This window comes from Alexandromys fortis, unplaced genomic scaffold (genome assembly GCF_014885135.2).
Source record: "Alexandromys fortis isolate MF-2015 unplaced genomic scaffold, M_Fortis_MF-2015_v1.1 scaffold_32, whole genome shotgun sequence".
Classification (NCBI taxonomy): Eukaryota; Metazoa; Chordata; class Mammalia; order Rodentia; family Cricetidae; genus Alexandromys; species Alexandromys fortis.
The window spans coordinates 6,921,445-6,935,562 of record NW_026067938.1 but is presented as its reverse complement, the minus strand read 5'-3'; the positions used below and the strand labels follow the sequence as shown (position 1 = coordinate 6,935,562).

The 14,118-nt window shown below is 45.0% G+C and overlaps 1 long non-coding RNA gene across 1 annotated transcript in view; it reads right to left on the bottom strand.

The window, feature by feature from the left end:
- Positions 1 to 1,637: 1,637 nt before the first annotated feature.
- LOC126504834 (uncharacterized) overlaps positions 1,638 to 14,118 on the bottom strand; it is a 27,102-nt gene continuing 14,621 nt past the window's right edge. The window contains exon 3 of the long non-coding RNA XR_007592727.1: positions 1,638 to 6,392. This is a non-coding gene — a long non-coding RNA (uncharacterized lncRNA). The remainder of the gene's footprint in view (positions 6,393 to 14,118) is intronic.

The following is a 14,118-nucleotide window of genomic DNA, read 5'->3' as shown; positions in this document are numbered from 1 at the left end:
CCATAAAGGGGAATTTTCTCTAACTCTCCTTTTCTCTCTAAATCTGATTCACTATGATGATTCCCTCGTAACATTTCAACTTTAGTCGTTTCTATTTCATAATTAATAAAGTTTCCCAGGCTCATGTGGCATGGGGCATACTTCAGTTCCTCAAGGACTGCTTTAAGGAACGGTGGAGCCGAGCCAAGGACGTACTTTGATCTCTTGGTAAGCGGTCAGCTATAAACAAGAAAATTAAGAAATACAGAGAAAGATCAGGCAAGGTGTCAGGAGGGCTCGCTCTCAGGGCCATCTCCAGATACGAGATCTGCCTTTGGCATCAGGTTCTATCTCGACCGCTGATTGCCAGGGGGACCACCTGGGGCTTCGCTCCAAGAAGCTCTAACCCCAATCCTTCAGCAGGCAAAAGCCAGCGCAGAGGCATTTTGTCACTGCACGGCAGTCACTGCTGTGGACATGGCACTGCAGTAGCGTGGGCATCGCTGGCCCTGCTGTGATCATAAATGAGGGTTCTAAAGAGATTTGCTTCTGGGGCCATTCTAACAACAGGTGCCGAGATACTGCCTGAAAATAGAGCCTGGGAGGAAGGAAGTGGTCAGGCCTGAGGGCCGGTTTTAGCAAAAATGTTAAGTCTGTCCAAGAACTTTGGTCAGGCTGTGAAAGGATTGGGAGGAGGGACATTTTCAAGTTGACATAGTCTAGGAGTGCAAATCAGGGGTAGGCATATGCAGAACCCTGGGCAGTTCCCAGCACCTTGAAAATAAATAAGTAAACAAATAGGTAAAAAATTAAAATTAAAGCTAAGAGTTCCTATGGTCTGGCAAGCCAATGTTCTAGCTAGCATCCTTTGGCATGTCCCTTAGGAAAGAAAGCAGAGCATGTGTCCCGAGCCTCCGAATAAGCTTCGGTCCCGTTCTCCATGTCTCCTGTATGACCAGGTTCAAACAGAGTACTGGCTCCGTGGGAACACTGTGCCGGTTCCACGCATGTTGTTGGTTATCCTTCTACTCACGCTCAAGAGTCACTGCTTTCACACTCACCCATCTGAGTCACACACCCACTGGGTGTGAGTCACACAACCTTTCGTGCAGGTCTGAAAACAAAGTCCAGGCCATGAATATCTCTAAATTCCATGTTTTGTTTTTTTCCTTCTGGGAAGACAATATTAAAATTGTAACCCCTACTGCGCAACCACACAAACTGTCAAAGGGAAAAGACTCCAGATATGTTCCGTCTGGTTAAAACTTGGATCTTGCATCTAGGGTTGTTCCTCTTGCCCCCAAGCTCCCCAATATATTATTTCCAAGACAATTCAAATCCACGTATTGTACTGGGGACGTGTCTGAAGTTTCAAGACAATGTAAACAGCTAGTTGGGAGTGATTGCTAGTTTAGCGATGCGCCAGGCTTTATCCCCTCCGAGCACTAACCCTGACAAATATTCTCTGTAGAGCTGGCTGTTCCGTCTGCCAACGATTCCCCTCCAGGGCTGTAAATCCAGCCCTTATCTTCATTGGCAGCATCTTTGCTCTGGGAAGCCCATACATCATGTTTTTAATGTGACTGAGATGCAGAAGAGGGTTCACAGCCCCGGCTCCGCGACATGCAGCCTATAGGGAAATTAGAATTTTAGGGAAAATGTGAAATACAGACAAAAAACGATCGCTCAGATTCTAACTAGTGACTTTAGGGGATCACATGGTAACCAGGCTATGACAGGGAAGGAAGCCACTGGATGGTCCAGCATGTTTTTAAGGTTCTATTTGCAGGACTGATTCTAAGTGGTTTAATTCTAAGTGGTTTTCTTTAGCAGCTCATGATGGTAATTTGGTAACTAATGGTCTAAACCTGCCCAGAATGGAGAGGTTCTATAGGATGGAGACTCTTCACTGTTGAAGTTGGAACTGTTTCAGGTAAACCATAGGTTGCCCTGAATATTATGTTAAAATCAGAACATATATGTATATGTGTTATGCTCCTTTTGAAGATGTTAAAAGAAATTAAGCTTCGCGAGAAAGTGTTATTATATGTTTATTTATTGTTGATGAGTCTATTGCTAATCCATTTGTTTAGGCGTGGTATGTTTTATGAAGAGACATAGACTTCATTCATTCAGCACTATCAAGTTCCCAGTGTGTGCTGGTCTTAGGTGGTAAAGCCACAGGGAAGTGAATGGAACGTCTAAGAGAACTTTTATTCCAGCTGTGAGTGGGTGGGAACCATTCAAGCAATTAGTAGCAACCTTTGGGGGACAGCAAAGGTGACAGAGGACAGTAAAGCAGGGCAAGGGAGACGGGGAGCAGTGGAGATACCCAGAGCCATCATCTTGGTGTTCGCAGGATCCGTTGCAGGGCTGGCAGTTGCAGAACTCAGCAGTTAAGAGGAAAAGAAGGAAAAGGGTTGGTATCAGCAGTGTTCTCTTGCAGGAAGCAGAAACCACAGCGACTATTTTAAGCACAAAGGCATTGACGAGAGAGAAGCAGGTGCTTATGTGGGCAGGCTGGACAAGCCTCTGAAGGGCTGGTCCCACCTCCATCGCCACTGTGGAGGTGGGACACGAGGAGGCATCAACTGCGTGGACACATTGCACTGGCTTTACTCTCGTCGGAGAGTCCCTGTCACGGTCATCTCCACTATCTCTTGATACTCGTGACTTTAGTAACTGAACCCTGAGTCACTGCTTTAGAAAGTCCCAAGACTCCATCCATGTCCTGTATGGGACTGGTTACAGCTGAATCAGGAAAATGGCTTTGACCTCACTACTGACTTCCTGTTCTTGTGCAAACAAGTCGAGCCTAATTTTGCAGTTAGGGTCTCAGCTGTAAGACTGGAAAATGGGGTTCTAGATTTCCAGCCATGTCAGCAGAAATGGGCACACCACGGACAAGTAAAAGTGGATGTTACAGACCTCTAGTCTACCTCAAGAAACCATTGCAAGAATGCTAAAGGCAGCGAGACTAGACAGAGGGAGGCAGCTTCACCCTGCACACTTCAGTCAAGGTGGAAAGGCAACTCAACAGTGGCCAGAACAAGGCTTTCAGTTTGACTTAGTTTTTTTCTTTAATTTCTAAATATTTTCATTATTTTATGTGGATAGGTACTTTGCCTAAATGTATACCTATCTCTGCATCGTATCATCAGGAGCAAAGAGAGGGGCTGGGATTTCCTGGAACTGGAGTTACACACAGGTGTAACCTATCACATGGGTGCTGGGAATTGAACCCATGCCCCCTGGAAGAGCAACCAGTGTTCTAACTTCTGAGTCTTCTCTCCATCCTCGATGACGCTTGTTTTTTCTTTTTTTTTCCCTCTCCCCCGACCCCTGATGCTTGTTTTTTTTCTTAAGATTCGATCCCACTCTATAATCCAGGCCGGCTCCCTCCTTCTGCTATGCTGCTGAGGCTGCCCTGGCACCCACAGTCCTGCCTCTGCATCCAAGCGCTGCCTCATGCCACGACATCAAGGGCAGGCTTCATGGGTTCAGTTCTTTCTTTACTTGTTAATGACTTTAGGCAACTGTCTTGACATTTTGAGAGAACTTTCTAAAAATGGGGCTGCTAACACCTGACTTGTGAGGCTGTTATCATATTAAACACGATAATGCTGTTTATAGAGCGAACGTAATGTAGACACTCGCTGGCAGCCTCTATCCCTATGAACCATGCTTTGGAGAACTGGTACCAACTTATCTTGGACTCGTACGAATTCAAGAGTTTATCAGTGAGGAGCTCAGATCTCAAACATTTGACTGCAACACACACACACACACACACACACACACACACACACACACACACACACGGTGGTTTAAATGAAAATGGCCCCGGGGCCTACGAATGGCCCTATTATGAAGAGCTGTCTTTATGGTAGGAAGTATGTCACTTTGAGCCTTGAGGTTTCGGAAGCTCAAGCCATACCTAGTGGCTCACTGTCTCTTGCTGCTGTTTGCTGATGTGGATGCAGAACTCTCAGCTGCTTCTCCACACCATGTCTGCCCGCACACCACCATGCTTCCCATGATAACAATAACAGACTAAATCTGAAATGGAAGCTACCCCCAGTTAATTGTTTTCTTTTATAAGGATTGCCATAGTCATGGTGTCTCTTCACAGCAGTAAAACCCCAAGGTGTGTGCAGGTGTGTGTGTGTGTGTGTGTGTGTACACATACATATATAAAACCTCCCCCTCCAGCCTCATGTCTTGGAGTTTATTGAAAGAGCCTAATTCCACTGATATAAAAGGATCAAAGAGAAAGTTCCTCTCTGATAAACACTGAAGAGACAAAACTTTCTGGTGCTTTAAATTTTAAACCAATAGATTTTTTTTCTTCTTTTTATGAAGGTGTGTTTTATTTTAATTATGTGTGCGTGTGCACACACGTGTGCTTGGGATATGTGCATGTGGGTGCAGGTGCCTGTAGTGGCCAGAAGAGGATCTGGGGTTCCCTGGAGCTAGAATTAGAGCCAACTGTGACTCTCCTTATAGGAGAGCTTGGAACAACCAAACTGTGCTTCTTGATGAGGTCAGTGTGTTCCATTAGCTGCTGAGCCATTTCTCCAGCCTGGGGCAGCTGCTCTTTGAGAATGTGAACACATGCCAGGGGTGAGGCTAGGACACACCTTTCCACGGCCTCTGCTTAGATGAACTGATTGTCATAAATGCCGTGGAGCTTCATGGGAAAGGAGCTGTCCCTGTGTGTCAGGGACTGGATTCCAGCGAAAGAATATAATCTAGGGATGAGACCAGCTGGAGGCAGCTATGCCCTGAAGGGAGAAGAAGCTGGTGGTGGTACCAAGTTGGAACTATGACTGAATTCCATAATGGCATCCATTGTGAAAGGCTTACATGCCTTGAAGAAAAAAAATGGGTCAAAGTGATGGCTAATGGTCTGGCCATTCTTCTTCAGGTGTCTGTGGCCCCAGCCTGGGTGACAGTGAAGTAGAGAGAAGCCCTTCCTTGAGGGTAGCCATGGGGAGTTCACTATAGAAGTCCCCAGCCATTATGTGATAGGATTGTTTTCATTGTCAGCTTGATGCAGCCTAGAGTCACCTGCGTCTAGGACCTCAGTGAAGAACTGTCTAAATCAGTTTGGCCTGTGGGCATGCCCGTGAGGAATCTCCCCCTGCCATCGACTTATATGAGGTGGGGAAACCACCCCAGGAAGGGCCATTCCTTGGGTCTGAATCTCAGCCTCTAAAAGAGTAGAGCAAGCTAGTTTAGTAAGTACTAGGTACGTATGTGTTTATCCTCACTCTGTTCTTAGATGTGATACAGCTGTTGCTTCAGGTGCCTGTCCTGACTTTCTTGCTGTGGTGTATCGTAACCGGGAACTCTAAGCCAAGTAATCCCATTCTCTTTGAAGCTGCTTTTTTTTGCCATAGTAATTTTTTTTAATGACAGCATCATAAACAACACTAGGGAAGATTACATAACCAGGTGACATGGCGTGAATGCTGTATTTCCTCCACAGGCCATGTGATGAACGCTAATTCCTAGAACAGTGGTCGTCAGCCTTCCTAATGCTGTGACCCTTTAACACAGTTCCTCACGTTGTAGTGAGGAACCAATTATTTTTGTTGCTACTTCATAACTGTAATCTTACTACTGCTATGAATTATAATTACAATGTAAATATCTGTATTTTCTGATGGTCTTAGGCAACCCCTGTGGAAGGGTCTTTTGATTCCAGGTTCAGATATTGTCCTAGTACAACAGGATTAAAATGGAAATAGCTAGATTCTGAAGACAGAGGCTAAGGGTTATCATTAACATCCTAAAAGAGGCACAAAAGTTGTGTTTGCCCCTCCACAGGCGGGGACACATAAAAGGTACAAATTTCTGGTGCTTGAGCCTTGGGACTTCTGTACTCCCAAAACATCCACAACAAATTTCTATTTGTAAATTGCATAGGGTGCAATACAGTGCTATATTTTCCTCAACCGACTCCAACAGTCGGGTAAGCAGAAGCCTTAGGTAAGGGATGAGAAGTTGATTAAAAGCAAGACAAGGAGCTGGGTCAGGACAGCTCTGAGGCTGACATAGGAGAAGCGGGTCCATACACCACAGCAGGGGACAGAAGATGTGGAGGAAGAGGCATCCGGCAAGTGGGGTTACCGGGGGCACAGAGGCGCTGCTGCCATAGCGGACACTGGGCTCAAGCTTAAGACAGCTGCCGTAATGTATGGATCGTGTGCGCACACAAGGAACCGTTGAACATTCCAGTTATAATGATAATAAAGATGAAGGCTTTTGTTGTGAGGCGGCTACAGCGCTGTGGAAAATTATCTCATGTTTCTTCCCCTGCCATCTTTTCCTTTGCCAGTTCTTCAAGGAACACCGCTCACTTTCCGTGCATTGGTCAAGGAAGACCTAAGGTACGCATAATGATAGTCCTAGAAAGAGGAGAAGCCATCAGTGGAACAGAACTGAAATCCATAAACCTTCCAGAAATAAGAGAAAAATGTAAATTTATACATTGAAAGGACCCACTCTATATTTAGGAAAGCTGACCTAGAAAGAGCAGTTTTGAGGCATTTTCTAGAAGATCTTGAAATCCCAATCTCTCTCTCTCTCTCTCTCTCTCTCTCTCTCTCTCTCTCTCTCTCTGTGTGTGTGTGTGTGTGTGCGCGCGCGTGTGTGTGTGTCTTTCTACCCCCTCCCCTCTTCCCTCTCTCCTGTGATTCCCCCAGGGGTCTGTATGAATTTCTTAATGTTGCTCTACAGGTGAGCATAATCTGATGTTTGAAATAACATGCATGTATTCATTCTCTCACAGTTATGTCATCAGGGCCATGATCCCTTGAGGGCTCAGGGGAAAGTCCTTCCTGATCTCTTCTAAGCTCTGGTGCCTTCTGGTGTTCTCTGGCTTGTGGCTTTCTCCATCCAGTCTTTCTTGTCTCAGCTCAGCTTCATGCCCTCCCTCTAGTTCTCTCTCAGATCTACACTACATGCCTCCCTTTCATAGGAAGATTTTTCATTGAATGTTAGGGCCACCTGGATAATCTGGGATAATCTCATCTCAAGATCTCTTAATGACATTCCAGTTATAACGATAATAAAGATGAAGACTTTCGTTGTGAGGCGGCTACAGCGCTGTGGAAAATTATCTCTTGTTTCTTCCCCTGCCATCTTTTCCTTTGCCAGTTCTTCAAGGAACACCGCTCACTTTCCGTGCATTGGTGACACGGAATGACATCTACAAAGGTTGTTTTCCAATTAAGAGAATAGTTATATGTGCCAGGGATTTGGGACTGGATATATCCTTCTGGGGCCGTTTTTTCCAGCTCATTTCAGACCCTCTAGGTGAAAGGTCAAATCGTTTATGACCTTCAGGCTTCTCACGAATGACGTGAAAAGGAAGCCAGTCATAGGAACAACTGTTAAGTGACGTAAGGGCAAAGAGGGCAAGCTGGCACTTTTGTATCCAGCTAAACTGCCCTTCAAGATTCAGAGAGAAACAGCTCGGAAATAACCCGAGGAAATACTGTTTGGGTGCCAGTTGACTTTCAGAAGATGAGTTTCATACAAACAAGCGACAACTGGGGAAAAGAAAGTATTGGCAGCGCACACGGGCTTTCTCACGTAATTTTAGCACATGGTAAAATCACTGTTTAGTTGGCTAGCTCAGACCGTGGATTGAAGAGCAATATCTAAACGCTGTATGTTCTATAAAAGTATCAGGCATGGCCAAAAGGGATGGAAGGAGAAGGAAAGGAGAATGGTATAATGGACAGTTCTCCAGACAGTGGCCACGAGGAGCCTACCCTAAAATATTCAGGAGGAAGGGGAGGGGATTACCTGTACTGCAGTAAAATACAAAGATAACCACATAAAAAATACACAAATACCCTGAAATGCCGAAAGAAATAAAAGACAAGTAGCAAACGAAAGAAGACAGTTAAAGTATAAAATAAAGGGTAACACATACAGTAATTATAAATTAGTATGACATGGCTAAATATAGCAGTCATGCTAATTAATGGAATAGGCTTTTGCCCTTTTGTGACAATTCTCAACTTGATCCTTAACACAAAAGACAAACACACACTATATATAATAAACACATCTCAAATATGGTTCAGTCAGGGGCCCCTAACTAAAACCCAGAATTGGCAGACGAAAACTATAAAAATAAAAACCCGAACGGTGGGTTGGTGATTCTAAGCAGGCGAGTGACTGCATCCCCAAGTTCTCCGTGAGGTGGGTCTTGAGACGTACATGGATTCCTTGTGAAAGATGTAATAAGATGTAGCAGAGTGTGGTTCACATAATGAAGACAGAGCAGTTAGGAATATCTATGTGCCATGTGCCACAGCAATTATCATATGAAGCGTAAATTTCATGAACTAGAAACACATTAATAATAGGTGATTTTAACACCCCATATCCAGGACAGAGAGTGCATTAATTAAAGAAAAAAGATCTAAGCATAAATAATTCAGTTAATAATAGATCAGTTTTGATCACACACACACACAGACACACTCACACACACACACACATACACTAAAGATGAAGAATGTCTTCTCATATGGATCATTTCGTGGATGCATAAAATGACCCTAGATTGATGTGATACCATTGCTTATATTTTATATTTTATCCTGTCTTTTGCCAAGATCAAACCCGTTCTCACTGCAACACATGACTGGATCTGAAACTCGGCCAGGGGTACCGTTTCTTTCGCGACCTTTTTCCAGACACTGCATACTATTATCTCCCTCTGAAGCGCAGCGTGTGCGGTGACTATAACCGAAATGTACATTTAGACAGGCATTTGGGGGATACATAACTCCCTCAGCCCCCCCCCCCGGGGCCTGGCTATAGGAGTATTTGATGCTTCTACCGTGCATTAATGTCCCGTGTTGTGGTCTGTGGCACGCACAGAGTTGTCATGTTCCATTTACAGGGTCGGCGGGAAGCATGAAAAATGTAGGTCAGCGGCATATAAAATATTTATGAAAGATAAAGGCACAGATGTCCTTGCTTAGCGCACCTACCAAGTACAGAATATTTGAACAATAGTGGTTTGAGTTCTAGTTAAGATATGTCTCTTAACTATTTATATTGCTATTTAGTAATTCCTTTTCTTTTTTCTTTTGCAGTAAGTAATTTTATCAGTGTGATTTTTTTTTTCAGTGCATAGTTGGAGCTGGAGAGGGCTCAGCAGTTAAAATCGTGCTGCCCATGCCGAGGCCCAGAGTTTGGTTTCTACCAAACGTGGTGGGTGGCTCACAACCCCCTGCAATTCTAGATCCAGGGAATCTGATGCCCTCTTCTGGCCTCTGTTGGTACTTGCATTCAGGTGGAACACATTTACACAGACCATACACATAAAAATAATTAAAAATAAAACATATCTTTAGAAATTAAAAAAAAAAATTAAAAGTACACACTGAATGAAAAAAAGCTTTATGGTCTTGGTTTCTCAAAAAAAATTGATAAGTTCACATTTAATGGAAAATTATTATTGTCTTTTGATTTCTCCAAGAGACTCGGGGCAAATCCATAATTTGCAGAAAATACCGGTATACGCTGCCATCCCCTGGGAGCCTATGATGATGTCATTGACCATAAGAAAACTTGAGGCCAAAGTCTTCTGAAGAAATATGAGCATCTCTCTCAAGAGCTGGTAATTATTTTAAGAAGCCTGTGCTGAAAATGGTTAGCATAAGCAGATGCAGAAGTTGAATTTACATATCCCTGTGAAGCAGTAATGCTTTTTTATTTAGATCAAACATCTGCTCTTCTCGGAGCTTCACCGCTCCCCTTTCTCCAGCACCGCCTCCCCAGAGAAAAGCCCTTGATGTTGATAGGGCTGACTGACAACCGATAGAAAAGCTCAGGATCTTGCTGGGACACACAGACACAATCAACAAAGTCAAAAACACACTTCTGGAGGTCTGGGAGGATAGTTCAGACAGTGGGTGAAGATAGTTTAGTCTTGCTGGGTGAGTGTGAGGACCTGAGTTCGTAACCCCTAGCTTCCATGTCTCAGAAAATAATCCAGGGACTTGGTAGCACATGCCTGCAATCCCATGAGTTGAGGAGGCCTAGAGAGAAGGATCCCTGGAACTTGTTGCCAGTCTCCCTAACCAAATTGATGAGCTCCAGGATCCATGAGACCTTGTGCTAAGAAATCGTGGGGAAGGAGGCTGAAGAGAGGGTTTAGCCGTTACTGGTCGCTCATCGAGAGGACCTGAGTTCACTTTCTTCCCGACATAGCTTCACACATTTATGACTCCAACTCCAGGTGACCTGGCATCCTCTTGTGGCTTCCAAGGGCTCTGCATGCAAGGGGCACACAGACATAATACTCATATACTTAAAATAAGAAAAAAAAAAAACTAAAAGAAATAAGAGGGTAGGGGAAGAGATTGAGAAAGATATTTAATGTTGACCTGGCCACCCTATGCATGTGCATGTATACATATACACAGAGAGAGACAGAGACAGGGGTGTGCATATGTAGACACACAGACATATACACACAGAGGGGTGCACATATGTAAGTGCCCATATACACATATACACAGAGGTGTGCATATGTAGACATACATAGACACTCACACAGAGGTGCACATATGTAGACACATACACTCACAGACACACAGAGTGAGGCTCTGTGTTCGTAAAAAAAAAATCGACCTGAATATACAAATATATGAGCTATATCTGTACGTCTGTTGTGATGAGCGAGGGGCGTAAATGTGGAGCCTGTGGCCAGGAGGAAAAAGTCAGGGTTTCTAGCTGCCCCAGATGTTTCCTAGCTGCCCCAGATGTGCTGCTGTGCAAGGCAGTGTGGCCGAGGTGAGAGACAGCAACCTCTGAGGTGCTGCTTTCTTGTCAAGAGGTCCACATGCATTGACAGAGCGGCCAAGGCCAAGACAGATCATGTCCTTTCCTCCTGCGGGCTGACTGGAGGGGAGAGTGCTGAGCTCCCCGAGGCAGTTCTTCTAGGGCTTTGTAAATTCCTTCCAGAGACTGCTGAGCCCTGGCCTGCCTTGGTCTGGCCTCCTTCCTCTGTAGATTCTTATCACAGCTTCCAGTCTGCAGAATTTACCCTTCCCCCTTTCCCAGACCTGGCTGGGAATTGTTTCAGAATCTGTGAAGCAAAGTGGTTGCTGGCGAACCAGGAAGGGAGGGGTTTTACGTGTGAACTTTCAACCACTGTGAAAAGAGTTGTTGGGAGAAGGTGGAAGAAAAGAAATCATACTCGCACTAAGCAAAAATAGCCACCCGCAGGAACGCACAAACTGCAGAATTCTTCCTCGGGATTAGTTCCTAATTCTGCTATGAGATTCAGGTGGGTGTTTCACAACACGTATGTCAATATCAATTCGGAGGTTTAAAAACCGAGACCAGGGGCCTTCTTTTCTTAGCAAGCCACAAAAATATATATATTTACCCATGAGCCTTCAGGCAATGAAGTCTGATCTACGAGAAATTACTCTGCTGGTAGTTTAGGCAGGAGACGTCAAATAAGCTTAATTATTGTCTTTTTCCTCCAGAAAGCTCTCCCTCCAGGCTGAGATTTGAACTCTCGTGTCGCTAGTGTTGGAGCTGGGTGGGGGGGGTGGGGGGTGGGGGTGTGTGTGTGGGGGGCTGTGAAAACAGAACAGGAAGACGAGATAAGTCTCCAGCTCAGGGACCACGCTCCAGCTCTGCAGGCCAAAGGGGATGCTCAGAGCTTCAGCATCTTTGAAAACTGCCCTCTTTTGGCTAGTGGGTCTCACTTCATTGGTTCATATGCTAACATTTTAATTTTAAAATTGGATATACAAAGAAAAAATTGCCAGTCGCTGAGCCTCGGAGTGACATGCTAACACGGTTGGCACTGCCTTCGGGCACGCGGGCTTCGCTGGCATTGTAGAACTAGCTGTTCGTGTAACTTCCGCTTTGCTGTGCGCATCTGTGGCAGCCCAGCATTTGCTTAGACTTGTGATGCTAAGTGCCGTGGAAAATGTCCTCGCAAAGTTGTCATGGCTTTCCTCTACTGAACGGAAGTCACCATGTGCGCATTGGCTTGCCTGGCGCGTGCCAGTTGGTGCACAGCAGCGTGGCACTGTGCCTCATTACAACTGAATAAATGATACTCCTTGTTAAAGCTGGAGGAAGTTGGCATGACAACTGCAGGCTTCATCGAAACAATTATCCAGGCTCCAAAGCCTACCAAAGGCTTCTAGTGATTTCCAAAGAAGCTGCTTGGTGTTTAGCTTTAAGAAAAGGCAAACACAATGAAAAATACGTTAACTGTCTTGGTTAGCTTTATGTTGCTGGAATGAAATACTGACCTAACGCAATCTGAGGGAGAAAGAAGTTTATCTGGCTGATAGGTGACAGCCAGTCCATCATCAAGGGAAGCCAAGGCAGGAAATGAAAGCAAAAGTTTGACACAGAAAACATGGAGGAACACTATCGCTTATTATCGCTCATCTTGTTTAGGACCGATAGCTTACACAGCCCGAGCTCTCTTGACCAGTGACAGTACCACCTACTGGGCAACCCTACATCAATTATCAATCAAGAAAATGTATCCAAAGACATGCCCGAAGGCCAATTTTATGGGATCAGTTCCACAGTTGAGAGCCTCTCTTCCCTGATATGTCTTGGTTTGTGTCAAGTTGACAAAAATGGAGCAAGACACCAACATGCTGCCAGGACTCCCCACGATGCTATCAATCTTTAGGGTGTGAAAGAAGAACAAGCTCACCAACACAGCAGGCCTGTGAGAGATTCTGGGCTTTTGAAATGATTTAGAAGAAGACGTAAGTGTCTGACTATAAAATGGAACGCAGTTAAATTCTGGAAACAAAAGCAGCATATAACTGTGGCGTTATGGTTTGAACTCCTACAGGTTCTTGGTTTAAAAACTTGCTCCCCCCCCCATCTGGTGGTGTTACTTTGGGAATCGTGGAATTTTTAGGATACGTGGCTATGTTGGAAGAAGCAGGTCACTAGTGGTGGGCTTTTAAGCTTACCTGTCAGCCATCCCGGGTGCCCATCTCCCTCCCTGCTTCTAGGTTTTCCAAGTGAACGCGAGTAGCTTACTACTGCTCCCGTTGCTATGACTAAAGCTGTTTCTCCAGCCTCTTCTGCCACGATGGACTGAACTCATGAGCCAAAGTAAGGAGTTTATGTCAGGTAACATGGTTGCTGGGGTACGGGAGTAGCTCATGTGTACAGATGAATGAGTCAAGGCCATTCAAGAGTCTTCACAGTGTGCTTAGTCTCCTTGCCTTCTACTTTGCTCTCTTTTCTCCCTCTTCAATGTCTTCTCTTTTCTGTTTTATCTCTTTCTTCTTCCTCCCCCACCCCTCAAAGGTCACACTGTTAAACTGTGAGAGCATTAAACGAGTGAAGGAATCTTAGGCTGGGGAAATAGAGCATTTTCCAGGTTACTTGAGTTAGCCATTGCCGGTTGTAACGGTGGCAGGGAGATGAAAGATAAAAATGATTTCAAATAAACATATGTCTTAGTTAGGGTTTCCCATACGGTACTAAAACACGACGGAACTTGGGGAGGAAAGGGTTTAATTCAACTCACAACTCTCCGGTCACACTCCATCACCGAGGGAAGCTGGGGCAGGAACTCAAGTCAGGACCTGAAGCAGAGGCTGCAGAAGAACATCCCCTCCTGTTTGGTCCTCGTGGGTTGCACCTCAAGGCTGGCTGAGCCTCGTTTCTTATATAACTCAGGATCGCCTGCTAATGGGTAGAGAGCCACCTACCACAGTGAGCTGGGCCCTCCCACATCCATCATTTTGCTGGCTATTTTTATGTCAACTTGACACAAGCTAAAGCCACCTGAAAGGAGACTTAAGAAAATGTGTCCATCAGATCTGGCTGTAGGCAAGTCTGTAAGACCTTTTCTCACTGATTGATGTGGAAGGGACTAATCTATTGTGAGTAGTGCTATCCTGGGCAGTTGGTCCTGGGTTCTGTAAGAACAGATTGAGGGTGGTGGTGACACACGCCTTTAATCCCAGCACTCGGGAGGCAGAGACAGGCAGATCGCTGTGAGTTCGAGGCCAGCCTGGTCTACACAGCAAGTTCCAGGACAGGCTTCAAAGCTACAGAGAAACCCTGTCTCAAAATAAATAAATAAATAAATAAATA